This window comes from Theropithecus gelada, chromosome 19 (assembly GCF_003255815.1).
Source record: "Theropithecus gelada isolate Dixy chromosome 19, Tgel_1.0, whole genome shotgun sequence".
NCBI classification, from domain to species: domain Eukaryota; kingdom Metazoa; phylum Chordata; class Mammalia; order Primates; family Cercopithecidae; genus Theropithecus; species Theropithecus gelada.
In genome coordinates this window covers 46,192,773-46,208,604 of record NC_037687.1, presented here as the reverse complement: position 1 = coordinate 46,208,604, position 15,832 = coordinate 46,192,773, and the positions used below count along the sequence as shown (strand labels likewise).

General features: G+C 48.7%; 1 protein-coding gene across 3 annotated transcripts in view; it reads left to right on the top strand.

The window, feature by feature from the left end:
• CHST8 (carbohydrate sulfotransferase 8) overlaps positions 1–15,832 on the top strand; it is a 152,567-nt gene that overhangs the window by 111,391 nt on the left and 25,344 nt on the right. The gene's annotated exons all lie outside the window — the stretch shown is intronic.

The following is a 15,832-nucleotide window of genomic DNA, read 5'->3' as shown; positions in this document are numbered from 1 at the left end:
GAGGTTTGGGTTTTTCACAAGGAGCCCAGAGCCTGTGCGTGAGGCTGTGACCAGATCCTCTGGTTTGCCCAGAGAAGATCTCGGGCAGAGAAAAGGTGTAAGGATGCACTGTTCTCCTTGCTGGCTGCCGGTGACCTCTTTTCCACCCCAAGAAGCTCATGGACTCAGGGAAACAAGAGAACCTGTCTCAATGGCTCAGTCCACACAGGCAGAGATTGAGGTGCAAGCGGAGGGAGTCCCTTAGTCTACACGCTGCACACACTGGGACAGCTGAGCCTCCACTTCAACCCAGCCAGCTCTGCCCTGCATGAGCTTGGCCATGTGAGTTCAGCTGCATATCGACTGTGCTCTGTTGCAATGCTGCCTCTTTCTTTTGGACTCTGAAAAGCCACCCCCTGAGGCTCATGATTGCCCTTACTTTAAAGAGGAGGTCAAGCATATTTGGCTGTCACTCAGGAGATCCTCTTGTCTGGTCCTCGTACCAAGAATCATTGTTCTGCACCGGCTGTTGCAAGGCTCATGCCTAATAAATAAGCCCATGTTCTGTTCTGCCCCCAGCTGGGCTGTACTACATACTGTCCTGACACTGACCACCTGGAGTTAGCACCAGACGCCACAAGTAAAGGACAGAGCCCTGCACGAGAATGACCTTACTTCAGACACTGGCCGCAGGTGGGGTCCCCAGGCCACCTGCACTGCTGGCGAACTGGCTACAGAGTCAGGTGTTCCTATGAATCTGTAGCCAGTTGGCCAGCAGTGCAGGTGCTCGGTTCCCTCCAGTTTGAAAATTTGAAAATTTGTCATAAAGATGCAGAACGCAGGCAAGTGCTATACTTACAATTGCATTTTTATTAGAAAGGATACCCATAGATAGAACAGGGTCTGGGAGGGTCCCAAACACAGTTTTTGCAGGCTCTGGGTTCCTAGTGAAGAGCCCAAACCTTGTCTCAATCATTATTTGTTCACATCCAATGAACTGAAGTGGGCAGCAGGGCAACACCAGACCCTCAGAAAGGCAGTGGGGCATGTGAGTCTTAGAGGAAGAGACAAAGCATGAGCTTAGCTTGATTTCTGTATTATCTCATTTAATTCTCACAAGGTTCCCTAAGGTAGGTTCCATTGTACCTCCTTCACGGAGTCAGGGCATATCACCCTCTCAGCAGATCAGTGTGTTCAACTGGTAGCTCCTCTGAGTCTCAGTGTCTAGAGTTTTTAATGGGATTGCATTATGAATTGGGGTTTGATTATGAGTAATCAATGATTGATGATTGATTGGCTGCATGACATAACTCAATCTCCAATCACCCTCCCCTCCTCTCTTCAAGTGATTGGTCTTTCTGGTGACCAGCCCCTATACTGAAGCTCTCTAGGAGCCCACCAGGACCCATCTCATTAGCATAACAAGACATGCCTATCACTGTGGAAATTCCAAGGGTTTTTCAAGCACTATGTCTGGAATCAAGAGACAAAGAACAGATATATTCTTTTTTTTTTCTTTTTTTTTGGAGTCTTGCTTTGTTGCTGAGGCTGGAGCACAATGACATGATCTTGGCTCACTGCAACCTTTGCCTCCCAGGTTCAAGCAATTCTCCTTCCTCAGCCTCCCAAGTAGCTGGGATTACAGGCCCCTGCCACCAGGCCAGGCTAATTTTTTGTACTTTTAGTAGAGATGGGGTTTCATCATGTTGGCCAGGCTGGTCTTGAACTTCTGATCTCAGGTAATCTACCCGCCTTGGCCTCTCAAAGTGCTGGGATTACAGATGTGAGCCACCATGCCTGGCCCAGATATATTCTTGATACCACAGCCCATTACCAGGTGAATACAGCCTTGTGAAGTGCAACTTTCAAACTTACTTTGGGATCCATTTTATTATCTCTTTACTAGATTTCCTTTCATCTGTCAGTTCCATTCTAATTTATGCCCTCATTTCTTGTATGGCATTCTAAACCCGTTCTCTGCATAAGATGGGGTGTAACAGATTAATTATTGCAGACTCTTGCTTCAGCTCCAAAAGAACATGCAACATAAGAGCTTGAACTTCCTACATAGGAGCCACCGCTAGCCTCTAGGAGCCACAGCCAGCCTCTAGGAGCACTTTCTCAAGGGCCCACACACCACAACTGCAGCCTGCTGCAGAGAACTCCACAGACTTCTGTCGCTGATCTGTGATCTATGAGGCAAGCCTCCCGTCTCTGTTGAGCAGACAACAGTGCCAGAGGTGTGTGAACCAGAGCAACTCCATCTTGACTAGGGCTTGGGAAAAAAGGGGCCAAGACCTACTGGGCTGCATTCCCAGACAGTTAAGGTATTCTAAGTCACAGGGTGAGATAGGAGGTTGGCACAAGATACAGGTAATAAAGACCTTGCTGATAAAACAGGTTGCACTAAGGAAGCCGGCTAAAACCCACCAAAACCAATGGCCACGAGAGCGACCTCTGGTTGTCCTCACTGCTATACACCCACCGGCACCATGACAGTTTACAAATGCCATGACAACATCAAGAAATTGCCCTCTATGGTCTAAAAAGGTCTAAAAGGGGAGGCATGAATAATCCACTTCTTGTTTAGCATATCACCAAGAAATAACCATAAATAACCATTACTTCTTAATAAACTTGCTTTCACTTTACTCTATGAACTTTCCCTGAATTATTTCTTGTGTAAGATCCAAAAACCCTCTCTGGGGGTCTGGATCAGGACCCCTTCCTATAACAGCAGTGGGGACCCACACTGTGTGACACAGGGGTGCGGTCCCCCAGGTAGAGTGAATATGAAGGGATGGGGTGGCAGCTCACTGGGCCAGCTCCCAGCCCCCAGTAGAACGCCCTGTCACCATCGTCCCAACTGCAGGAGCTCAGGGAGAGGAGAGGAAGGAAGGAGAGCACTTCCTCAGTGCCCAGGCCAGGAGGGGCATCACGAGTGGGGTCTGTTGGGCGTGAGGACCCACCTTCCTGATCCCAGGGCTGCCCGCTCCCACCGGGCCCAGCATACCACCCTGGGAGCTCTGACTTCCCCCAGCGACCTTCCTGACATGGGGACAGGGAAAGACACTACAGGGTGAGTTGGGGGTGAGATTCTGTTGACAACCAAGTCTCCTGCCCAGCTTGGTCCCTGAAACATCCCCTGACACCAGCATCAAGCTGAACAGAGAGTAAACGGGGTCTCTGTGTGAGGGTCCTCCGTGCCATGACCTGGGCAAGGCCAGAGGCTGCATCAAATGTCAGATAGGGAAGTCCCAGCCCAGGGAAGAAGGCGGCTTTAAAAAAGGCTTGTGTTTGTTGGCAAGCAGCAGTGCCAGGCCTGGCTTTTGATCAAAACATCCTAGCTGTTGGCAGAGACAAAGGCAATCCCTGGAAACAGCCTGGCTGGGAAGAGAGGGCAGGGTCGGGGGGTGGGGGGGTCAGCTCTGGCCCCTCCCCAGCTGGCTCATAGCCTTCCACCCTCAGGGCTGAACTTGCCCCTGCATGGGGAGGGAGGGGGCACTTGGAGAAAAGGCTTAAAATGCCTCATAGGCAGAGTTAGCAATCAGGTTTCAGGAGGAAACTCACAGATTGATGGGGAAAGCCGGCAAATGCACCCCCAGCAGCAGGAGAATGTGAATGGGACCGGCAACAGTGTCCGCCTCCAGCCAGGCTGCCCCCTTCTCCTGACTGCCCACTGCAAAGGCAGTCAGAGGGTCTTATGTTCTGACACACAGACACACACACACTCTTCACTCTGGCGTGGTGGCTCACACCTGTCATCCCAGCACTTTGGGAACCCAAGGTGGGCAGATCACTTGAGGTCAGAAGTTCAAGACCAGCCTGACAAACATGGTGAAACCCTATGTCTACTAAAAATACAGAAATTAGCCGGGCATGCTGGTGCACGCCTGTAATCCCAGCTACTTGAGAGGCTGAGGCAGGAGAATCATCTGAACCCAGAGGGTGGAGGTTGCGGTGAGCCAAGATCGTGCCACTGCCCGGGGGACAGAGCGAGACTCCGTCTCAAAAACAGAAACAAAAACAAACCAAAATCACATTCTCTACCTTTTACCAGAAGGCTCGCTCACACCTGTAAATGGAGTGTGCATCCTCTCCACCTGTTTCTAATTAAGGATGTGTATTTTTTAAGGCACCATCCCACCACCTGGCAATGTCCTTATGAAAGAGACTGTTCCCTGCTGCGGGGCCAGGGATGGCCTCAGGCCAATGATGCTAAGAATCCATGGTGACAGAGACAGACATGGGGGGAGGATCCCAGGCCCAGCCTGCCCTTGGAAGCACCTCTTGCCTCACTACGATGTCATAGACCCTCAGCCTGGGGACAGTCTCAGGAGGCTGCTGAACTGAGACTTGGACTGAGAAAGGAGGTCAGGGGATAGACTGGAGGGTGCTTCCGAGTTGAGGTGTTGTTCTGGAGGTCAGCAGTGGAGGACTAGCCAGGAACTGATCACGCCAGATTTTATACCAGCCTGGAGCCTACCTGGGCTCTCCCGGACGCTACTAATCAGGATGGAGGGTAGGGGTGCGTGCTGCAGGCATTTAGAAGGCTCCCCAGCTAACCGCTCCCAGGCCTGCCTCCCTGCGGATGATTTACCCCAGGCTGTTTTGCCAGCCTAGCACTGCCTTCCCCAGGGAATAGTGAACTCACTTTTGCAGAGACGGGATCCTTCAGAAGGCCCTTCCGAGGCACTCTGCAGTGTCTGCTCAAGCTCAGACCAGATGCATAGCCTGGTGCCTGCCAGGCCAACGGGGGTGACCACTTATCCAGCAGATAAGTGTGTGAGAGCAGCTCTGGGGACATGGGGCACTGAGGGGAGTCTCATGTGTCGGGGCAGCCAGGAAATGTTCTATTTAGATGCCCTTTCTGTTCCTGAGATTTTCTAGCACAAGCAGACACCGTGGCCACCACCGCTCTCTCGCTACCCCATACTGTAGACGTTTGGGAGTCTGCGGCCATGTATGATGCAGCCCACAGCTTTGTCTCCAACATACATGAAGGAATGCGTGGTGTGTCGTTGTCATTCTGAGATAGGAGTTCAGCAGGCCTAGTTTCCCAAGACCCTGATGAAAAAAACAGGATTCAGTAGAGAAGCTGGTCAAAACCAAAGGTGGTGATGGAGGTGATGGAGGCAACCTCTTGTTACCCTTACCGCTCCTAAAATGCTAATTATAATTTATTAGCATGCTAAAAGACATGCCCACCAGCGCCATGACAGTTTACAGATGCCATGGCAACTCCCGGAAGTTACCCTATATGGTTTAAAAAGGGGAAGGACCCTCAGTTCCAGGAACTCCCAGCTCCTTTCTGGAAAAACTCATTAATAAGCCACCCCTTATTTAGCATATGGTCAAAAATAACCATAAAAATAGTCAACCAGCAGCCCTAAGGGCTTCTCTGCCTATAGAATAGCCACTTTTTATTCCTTTACCTTCTTAATAAACTTGTTTTCACTTTACTTTGTTAGCTCATTCTTGAATTATTTCCTGCACAAAGGCCCACTTGGCCTTCTGGGCTGAGCCACAGTTTTGGGGTTCGCCCTGCGACAGTTCCATCCCCAGGTTCAGGGCCACTGAAACATGCATTCAGAACTGTCCCTAGCAGTGGATATTGGCTGCCTTGGTGACCAGGGCTAAGGGTTCACCGTGGCCATAATTAGAGCTGGGACAAATGGCTATTGGGTCCTAATTGTCAGCTTTTCCAAATCTGGAAAAAAGCCACGGGACAGAATTCCCAGAAGGGAATTGTCCCCAAGGACTACTGGGGACACTTCTCAAGGCTGTGGGCATCTGTTTGCAGAAGTGTGTCATGGAAGCCACATGCCGTAATAAGCTTGCAGTCTGAGCCAGGCTCTCCTCTAAAGCATGGCTGTCCTCCTAGGTCCTCCTAGGATGGGTGTCCTGGCCACCCCTTCCTTTGAGCTCCCCCCAGCCTTCTCCAGTGTGTTTTCTGCCCAGCTAATGCCCCTCACCTAACCCTGGACTTCTCACTCTCCTCCAACCCTGTTGTCTCTGCATTTGATAGCCACGTACCTGGCCCCCAGGCTGTGACTCAGTGTTATCTCCAAGTCCTAGAGAATTTTCTCCTGTCATCTTCAGCAACAAGTGGTTGCAGTTTTCATTGCAGTTTTCATTATCATAAGACCAAAAAAAAAAAAAAAAACTGTAGCTGAGAAAATAGATATGTGCTTTCCACCCTACACTGAGAACATCTTGACATTTAAATCCAATTACCCTTTTCCCATTCTTGATGAGGATATGACATGCAGCTAGAACATTCTGCTAGATAAATATATCATATTCTCTGACTGCTCAAAACCTCCCAGGGGCAGATTTGGGGGTTTTGTGACCCCTGTTCACTATCAGCCTCTCTGAGAGGACAGGGTCATGGACTGGCTGAGTTAAAAGGCCCTGAAAATGTTTGCCTGGAAAAATTTTGCAGCATTTGACCTCTGCCTTTCACTGAGTCATTAATTGGGAGAACGGAAGAATTGGAGAAGCAGGGGGACTTTTGTCCTTTGTATCAAATCTGTACATATTCAGAACCCCCATCCCTGGGCTTTTGGCAAAATGCCACAAACCAGTAGGCCCTGGGCAGAGAGGGATTAATTAAGCACATTCCCATATTACTTCAAAATGTCCATCCTCTCCGAAGCAAAGAGTCATTGACTCTAAATGAAGCAGAAAGCCAGAAAGGAGCCCTTACAGCTATTATTCTGCTGTAAATATTAGTTCTCTTTTGACATCTGGAGAGATAGAGTGCAAGTTTTTGTTTTTTTTTCTTTTGAGATGGAGTCTTGCTCTGTCACCCAGGCTGGAGTGCAGTGGCGTGATCTCGCCGCACAGCAACCTCCGCCTCCGCAGTTCAAAGCATTCTCCTGCCTCAGCTTCCTGAGTAGCTGGGATTACAGGTGCCCACCACCATGCCCGGCTAATTTTTGTACTTTTAGTAGAGACGGGGTTTTGCCATGTTGGCCAGGCTGGTCTTGAACTCCTGACCGTGGGTGATCCACCTGCCTTGGCTTCCCAAAGTGCTGGGATTGCAGGCGTGAGCCACCACGCCCGGCGGGAGTCCAAGATTTTTAGCACGTGTGCAGACTGTTCTGTGGCTAGAGAGGGAGACGGTGGGTGGGGAGGGTGTTGCCAGGACTAAAGCTGGGAGGACCCTGCATCCTTTGCCTTCCAGTAGGGTTCTCTGGTATGGGCTGCATCCACAAGGACCAGGCAAAACTCTCCCACCCTCCTTCTGAAACCTGTTTACCATGTAAAGTTACAGGGTTTAACTTGACTGTCGATCCATTTCCACCTGCAGAGAAAGAGGAAAATGAATGTTCTTGGAGATTTAGAATCTCATTGTAACTATTAATTTCAGCCAGGATGGAATCCCTTTCCTATCCTTGTCCCAGCCATGGCTATTACTATCCTCCATTGACCCCTCTTCCTCCGCCTCCACAAGATGAAGTGTTAACAAGCAGAGGACGATTAGCTCCACTCCCCCAGCACAACTTCCCCTGCCCTACAGAAGTCATGGAAGCCAGAAGCCATTCCTCCCTGCCTTCCTCCTTTTTCATCAGGGCTGAGTGGCCAGTTATCTCCCTCCCCTGAGGATTTCATCATCCTCGGATATCCCAGAGAGTGTTTGCAGTTGTTCATCCCAAATTACACTGTTGTTTTAGCCTGTCGTGTGCACAGAGCTGATTAATAAACAGAAATTAAGTCACTCATTTACTTTTTGCCTCAAATCACAGTGTGAGATTCAAGTGGCTGATATCTCACTGATATTTGTGAATGGGTAGATGAGTGACTGGATCTGCTTGTGTGTTGAATGGAATCCAAGGTTCCTTCCATCAGTCCCAAAAACATCACTCCTAAGAGTTCACATGTACCTGTCTGTTTTTTCACAAAAACACCTTTTGTCTCTTCTAATAGTCCTGAATGCTGAGGTAAGAGTGGAGAATGAGAGCTCTCTTCTCTGACATCCAGGCTCTGGGCATCTCTCAAACGGAGATGGTCAAAGAATCTGATGAGGTCTCTGTAGAAAAGGAAGGGTGCCATGGAGAACCAGACCAGCCCCCATCCTGGCAAGTGGTGCCTCCTCACACAGAAAGCAAATGGTTCAGGCTGGTGTGGTCAGAGGAGAGCAGCTCTCAGAGACAGAGGTGAGGATGGAGGCCCTTCCATTTTCCTAGTGAGTCTTTCCATACTACTTTTTAAAAGAAAGTCGATACTTCAAAATATTTTCTAAGTCAATTTGTCAAGGATGCCTGCAAGTTGTCCTGGAATTTGATGCAAATACGAGGCTATGCTAAAGCCATTCAGCAAGCTGTAGGAGCCCCAAGTGGAGAAACTCAAACTGGTACACAGGAGCAAAATTCATGCTGCTCCCTCCAAGGGCACCTCGGTTGTGGGTTGTGGAGTTTCTTTGTGGAAGTCACCAATCTCTTAGGGTGAGAGGACTCTTCAGTGACCTTCAGGGACCTTTCTCAAGGCTGTGGGCATCAGTTTGCAGAACTGTGTCATGGAAACCACATGGAATACTAAGTTTGAAGTCTGAGCAACTGCTGGGCTGAGAAGATCTTCAGGTTTCCCTGTGGCCATGCAGCCTGGGTAGCATCTGCCGGGAGGTGGGGTCTAGGACAAAGATAGCTTGCTGGACTGGGCCACTTCAGGGAATTCGTGGAAACAGCTTTCCCAGGGAAAGGAGAATCACCCTGAAACAGACCCAGACTGGCAATGTAAGTCGGACTCTCAGACCACTGTGTTGAAACTGCAGCACTGAATTTCTCTGCCTCTTCTCTCTGTTTCAGCTCTCCATTTCAGGAGGTTCAGGAAGCCCTAAAGGCCATTACCTGGCCACCTACCTATCTTCCCCGCTAGAGATTAAACCTCTCTAGAGATAAATTATTTATTTTTGCATCAGCCCCCAGAACTGGTGTCATATGGGACAGTGCACACACAGGTCTTGGTTTCTGAAGTTATCGGGATCTTGGGGGGCTGTCCGTGGTGTTGAGACCCCATTGTAGTCATTTCAGTTAATCATATAAATAGCCAGAACCTCACGGGTTATCCATGGTGTTGACAGATTTCACATCTTACATTTCCAGGGACCTCCTAACCCAGAGAACAAGACCTGTGGCTAAACCCTTAGAGGGGAGAACCTTGGGAGCTGTCCGTGGTCCTGAAAATGGCACTCCCTCCAGTTGCCTGAGCTGCTGTGGCAGGGTCAGAGCTGCCTGTGGTGTCAGCCTCGTTTTGATCAACTAATTGCCAATTTTCTGCTTCTTGGTCCAGCTTAGCCCCTAGCCAGAATCTGGCCTGCTGCTGCTGTCAGTCATGCTCTGAGGTACCTACACGGTCTTGCTTGTATTGACTCTGCCTGTAACATCAGTCCTGCCAGGCCCTGACCGAGGACTGGCCTCTGACTACAAGGCTGTATTTTATTCCAGCCTGTTATATGTCAGGTTCCCCGGAAAGCAGACTGAGGCAGCGATTTGCACTCAGGAAGCTTGTTGGGTTTATATTATGACACAGAAGAGTTAAAATAACTTTGGAGAAAAATATTAGTGTCTACTGTCCACTGCAAGTCAACATGAACTGTTTCTGATAGTCCTTTTTGGCAAAGATGGAAAAGAACCTATTTTCCAAACCAGTGGTCACACACCACATACCTGAGGCCATGTAACTTCTCTAGCAAACATACCATCATCCCACCAACATGGTGGTTGCAACTGGGGCTACAACTTGATAGAATTTACAGGACTCTGGTAGGACTTGCGTGTCTTTTGTAGGACTGGACTGGTGAAATTCCATGGTGATTTGAAGGTGATGACTACTCCTGCATTCTTGAGGTCTTTTATTAAGCATAGTCCTGTGGATTTAAAAAAAAAAGTGCTCATCTCTGTGATGCCCCAGGAAGTAATATAGCCTTTGATCTAATGTCTAGATTCATGGGAGAGGGTCACTGTCAAAGGCTGGTGTTCCCTATGATAATGGTTCTTATCCCACAGATCAAGGACATGGGGGTTTTGCCAGCTGTCACATATATCTATTCAGATTATACATCTGGGAACTGGGGAGAAATGCTCACCAGTTGGGAGTCTGTGAACCCAACATGAGCCAGACTTGGGTCATTTATTACCTGGTACCCCATGTGCCCTCACTGTATTGGGGTGCTATGGCAACACTTCCAGTTCTCAGGGGCTAAGACCCCAGATCTAAATGTCAAAAAGAAATCTAGAAATGTCTGAGTGTTCTCCTTCCTCAGGTGTACACCTGTTTAAATCAATGGCTGTGTGTCCTGTTGAGGAAGGACTGAGAAAACATTCCCATGCGCATTTGCCATGATGCCATGGAGTTCTTCTTGGGAATGTGGTCTCTCCTTTGGTCATTGAGTTATGGAGCTGAAAATTGGGTGTATTAGTCTGTGTTGTGTTGCTATAAAGGAACACCTGAGACTGGACAATTTAAAAGAAAAGAGGCTTGTTTGGCTCATTGTTCTGCAGGCTGCACAAGCATGGCACCAACATCTGCTCAGCCTCAGGAAGCTTTTATTCATGGCAGAAGGCGAAGGGGGAGCAGACATGTCACATAGCGAGAGAGGGAGCAAGAGACATGCCAGACTCTTTTAAACAACCAGCTCTCATGTGAGCTAACAGCAAGAACTCACTCATTACCATGGGGAGGGCAACAAGCCAGCCATGATGGCTGCACCTCCATGACCCAAACACCCCACCAGACCCCACCTCTACATTGGGGATTTCATTTCAACGTAAGATTTGGAGGAGACAAAACATCCAAACCATAACAGTGGGCAAAGAACTGTGCCATTTTCTTGGGACAGCTGATCACCCCTCTTTGATTTCTTTTGGTTGTATATATTGGCTTGTCGACCACCTGTCTTTCTTGTTTTTTGGGATGCCATGATTTGGTGAGCACCTCCATAGCTCTCTGCAGATCAGCCCCTCTTGGCTGCTGCACTGACATTGCTACTCACTAAGACAAGTATGCACACTTTGGTTATGATGGCTAAGTACCACCATGTGGTTTCTGTTATTTTACAATCCTATTGTCCCCTATCAGTCTCGGGGTGTCCAGGTCTGTAGTGGTACTGCCTACATTCAGCCCTGTCCTACAGAGGAGAGGCACTCTGGGCTTCTCACTCATGCTGGTGCTTCCTGAATTCTCTGGACTGCAGAGGCATTCCACCCTCTGCAATATAGGCTGGTGGTCCTCTGTTCATTGAAGACACTATGGAGATCTCTGTCCTACAACACAACACATGCCCCTTGATCCTCCTGTCCCTCACTGGTGTGTCCTATATTGCTTTAGAAAGGGGTGGGGGTGTCTTCTAGGCAGTGGCGGGTTTTCCAGCTTTCCCTAGCACATCCACTGTAGCATAACCACCTTTGGGAGCCTTTTGATCTCTTCCTGCACTATCTACCACAGCAATTCTATCATCCCTGCTTCATTGAGTGTGGGCATCGCTTTCTGCATGTTTCTGAGCGCCATCTAGCAGCATGTCTGCATCGTCTCCTGGGGTCCTTGCTGCACTGTCAGGTCCTCTATCCCAAGAGAATCCTCCCCACCACCCCCATCAATTACTCCTCTATCCAGCTTTGTATTCTTCTTCTTCTTTTTTTTTTTTTTTTTTTGAGATGAAGTCTCACTCTGTCGCCCAGGCTGGAGTGCAGTGGTGCAGTCTCGGCTCACTGCAACCTCTGCCTCCCAGGCTTAAGTGATTCTCCTGCCTCAACCTCCCGAGCAGCTGGGATTACAGGCGCCTGCCACCATGCCTGGCTGATTTTTGTATTTTAGTAGAGACAGGGTTTCGCCACATTGACCAGGCTGGTCTCAAACTCCTGACCTCCAGTGATCCACCCGCCTTGGTCTCCCAAAGTGCTGGGATTACAGGCATGAGCCCCCGCGCCCAGCCTGTCTGCTCTCTTGTCTACCCCACACACCCTGCCCCAGCGTCAAGGTCTATGTGTACACTCCTGGTTCCTGCCAATATCTGATTTCTGGATCCTTCTTTTCTTTTGAGGTATAGTCCCTTTCTTCCCTTAGCAAATCTAGCACTTCCCCAGTGGGGATGCACTGTGATTTAACCGTAGTTATTGGTCTAGTGGAGAAAAGGTGGGGGCGGATTCTGAGGAAAGCCTGTGTTGTGTTGCAGGGCAGAGACCTCTGTGGTGTCTTCAATTAATGGAAGACCACCAGCCTGTATTGCAGAAGGTGGCATGCTTCTACAGCCCAGAAGATTAGAGGAAATTTGGGAATTCAAGACTTTCACAGGCGTCAGCCTACAGTTCCCGTCCCATTTCTCAGGGTCCTGTTCCTTCTCAGCCAGGTGCCCACCATTGCTAAGAGTCACCCCTCAGAAGCTGGATACTCTTCCTTTCTCCCCTTCATTTTTTTTCTTTTTTTAAGGACAGTTTCATTCTGTCAGCCAGGTTGTAGTGCAGTGCTGCAATCATAGCTCACTGCAGCCTCGAATGAACTCTTGGACTCAATCAATCCTTCCACCTCAGCTTCCTGGGTAGCTGCGACTACAGGTGTGCACCACCACACCCACCTAATTAGTTAATTGATTTTTTATTTACTTATTTATTTATTTTGAGATGGAGTCTTGCTCTGTCGCCCAGGCTAGAGTGCAGTGGTATGATCTCAGCCCACTGCAACCTCCGCCTCCCAGGTTCAAGCAATTCTCCGGCCTCAGACTCCCGAGTAGCTGGGATTACAGGTGCCCGCCACTGTGCCCAGCTAATTTTTATATTTTTAGTAGATACGGGGTTTCACTGTGTTGGCCAGCATGGTCTCGAACTCCTGACCTCATGATCCACCCACCCCAGCCTCCCAAAGTGCTGGGTACAGGCATGAGACACCACGCCCCGCCTAATTTATTTTTATTTTGTGTAGAGATGGGGTCTGGCTGTGTTGCCTAGGCTGATCTTGAGCTCCAGCCTTAAAGACCCTCCTGCCTTGGCCTCCCGAATTGTTGGGATTACATATGTGAGCCACCGTGTCTGGCCTCTGCTACTCTTAAGTCTTGAGACCTGTCCTCTTGCTGGAGGTTAGAGTCTCTGTATAGGCTGCCACAGAGTTCATTGCCAGCCAATGCCATTGTTCCCAAATTACGGCTTGCCCCATATTTCTTAGCCTCCAGATACATTTTTTTACATGCCAGGGCATTTTCTTCCACAGGTGCGCCATCCTAGTTTATCATCAGTAAACATTTTAACGGAGGCATTACTGCCTCTGGCCTTGTGCCCCAGCTGCCTGTGTTCCACCTACCACCAATGCTGGGGACCTCCTTGCTGGCTGGTGAGCAGGTGATTCAACCCTAACATTTCATCTTAGCATCTGCTCTCTCTGCCCCGCTGGCACTGACTATCGGGTTCCTGGGAAAGAGACGCTGAAGAAGTGCAGGAAGTGAATTGTAGGGGGCTGGGAGGGAGGTGCCCTCCAATCAACACCTGTAGGGGAACGAAGGAAGCAGGAGTGAGTGCACTGGCTGGGGTTTTAGTCTGCCAGACCCACAGGGAGCTCTGGGGCTGGGATATTCCCACAGAATTGACCTGAATTGATGCAAGGGGGCTGTGCCTTTATACCACACATCAACCAGTGTCTGGATGCAGGCAGTCCCAGGGGGAAGGTGCAACATTGGGTGAGGGGACTTTGTCCAGCTGAGATCACTCTCTGGAGAGGGACCCAGCCGAGCTGCAGGGCTCTGATTGCACAATCTCACCTGACCCCCGCCTCTCTGCACCCTTCACCTCTGGCTCCCAGCCCCTGCTTTCCTGGCTTCTCCTTTCCACGTGGGACAAGGAGTGACTGAGGCTTACTTGACTGGGGCGGGGACAGATTTTCCAAATTCCTTTGCTTATTTGAAGATCATTGAAAATTAATTGTAGCTGATGTTATTGAACTCACAGCAGTTTTCAGTTTTATAAAAGCCTTTTCCTTCCAAGTGGTGCCATTTGGTGTTACTGAGATACAAGCAAGATCTCTGCAAAACTAAAATAGCATTTTTTTAAAAACATGGCACTTTAGAGTTCTAAAATATGTTCACATCGTTTTTTATCAGTTTAATTGAGGTGTAATTTATAAACAAGAAAACACATGCATTGTTTATCAAATGTATTCCATCACCCCAATGGGAGACGTGAAACATTTCCCCCACCCCAGAACATTCCCTCGTGTTCCTGCTCACTCACTCTCTGCACCGCCCCTGGCAACCACTGATCTTATTCCATCTCTAGAGATTCATTTTGCCTGTTCTAGAATTTTATGTAAGTGAGATCCTACGGTGTGTGTTCCTTTATGTCTGGCTGATTTTGCACAGCGTAATGTTTGTGAAATTCATCCATGATCGTCGTGTATATGAGTAGTTGTTTTTTTTTCTTACAGACAAGCAGTATTCCATAGAATGGATGTATCATATTCATTGATCAGTTCTCCTGTTGATGGGCATGTTCTTTGAGTTTCCTGACACAGCATACCTGGACACAGGCCATGTTGTCTTTAGTGACATTCAGGCAGGAGAAGTGTCCTAGTCACAGCCATGCAACCAGGAGTTAGCGGGAGGTGAGTTCTGCAAACCAGAAGGGGGCCTGACTTCACTCCATTCCAGCGTCACCTAACAAAAGACAGTAGAAAACAAGGATCTGGCCAAATAACTGGTACATTTTGTTCTTTTTTTTTTTTTTTTAAGGCGTTTACTTTTCCATAAGATGCTCTGGTCGTTTTCTTAGGATGCTACTTGAGTTAGCATCCTGCCAAGCAATATGAATTCTCCTTTTTAAATCAGGGTGATGGTAATTGAGGGGCAGACCTGCAAAGCAATTGGTTTGGGCACATGCATGTCAAACGGACTATATATCATGACATCAGACATTTTGAGAAAATTGCTTTTCCTCCCTGAATGCCAAGTCATAAATAATTTCAGGTTGGGGAGAGCTCTGGTAAGCATATGTTTGACTCCAGGGAATGGCCTGTAAATACGACGGGCCAGAGAATGAAAAATGAGGGGGCAGATTTGTGGGGTCACTTCTGGTCTGGACCTTGCTATAACTTGTTGTAGTAGAAGCTGTAGGTGCCCCACTCAGACACACTTCAGTGAGCAGGTGCACCCTTCCCCTGCTGTGGTGAGTGGGGACGGCTAATGGCTCACAGCTGCACCTGTCCTTAGAGATCTGACCTCAGCTGATAGGAGACTTCTCTTCTGGAAGGCGACACCTTCCCCCTGGAGTTGGCCTGCAACCCGTTCACATGCTGGTAAACCCCTTCTCCAGGGAGGAGGAGAACAGAGCCCTGATTTGTAGCACTTGCCAATATCCATGGTGTAAATACTCCCACTGCATCCAGCTCTAAGCTACCATATAAAAATAAACAATACGTTGCTTAGGGGATATAGGCATATGCCACACACACATATACACACACACACACACACATACACACACACTACTAAGAAGAAACAGGAATGATAAACACAGAATTCTGTAAAGTGGTTACCCCAGCAGGAGCAGGAGAGGGCTGTCCAGGAGGGGCGCAGATGGAGCGTCAATGGTATTGATAGGATTCTGTTTCTGAAACTGGGTGGTGAATACCTGGCTGCTTGTTTTCTTCGTCTTTAAATGTTATATATTTTCTTTTGCATGAATGAAATGTTTCATGACAAAAAACAAGTCTAAGGAAGCCTTTTAAGCTTTGAGTTTTTTTTTTAACTGACACACAAGGGAGTTCATAGCTGTTTATGGAGGCTGAGGATGCGGCTCAGCGGGTCTCCTGGCTCCCCTGCACTTGCCCGCTGGGTACGACAACAAAGTACACACTTTGATGAGTTTTGGTG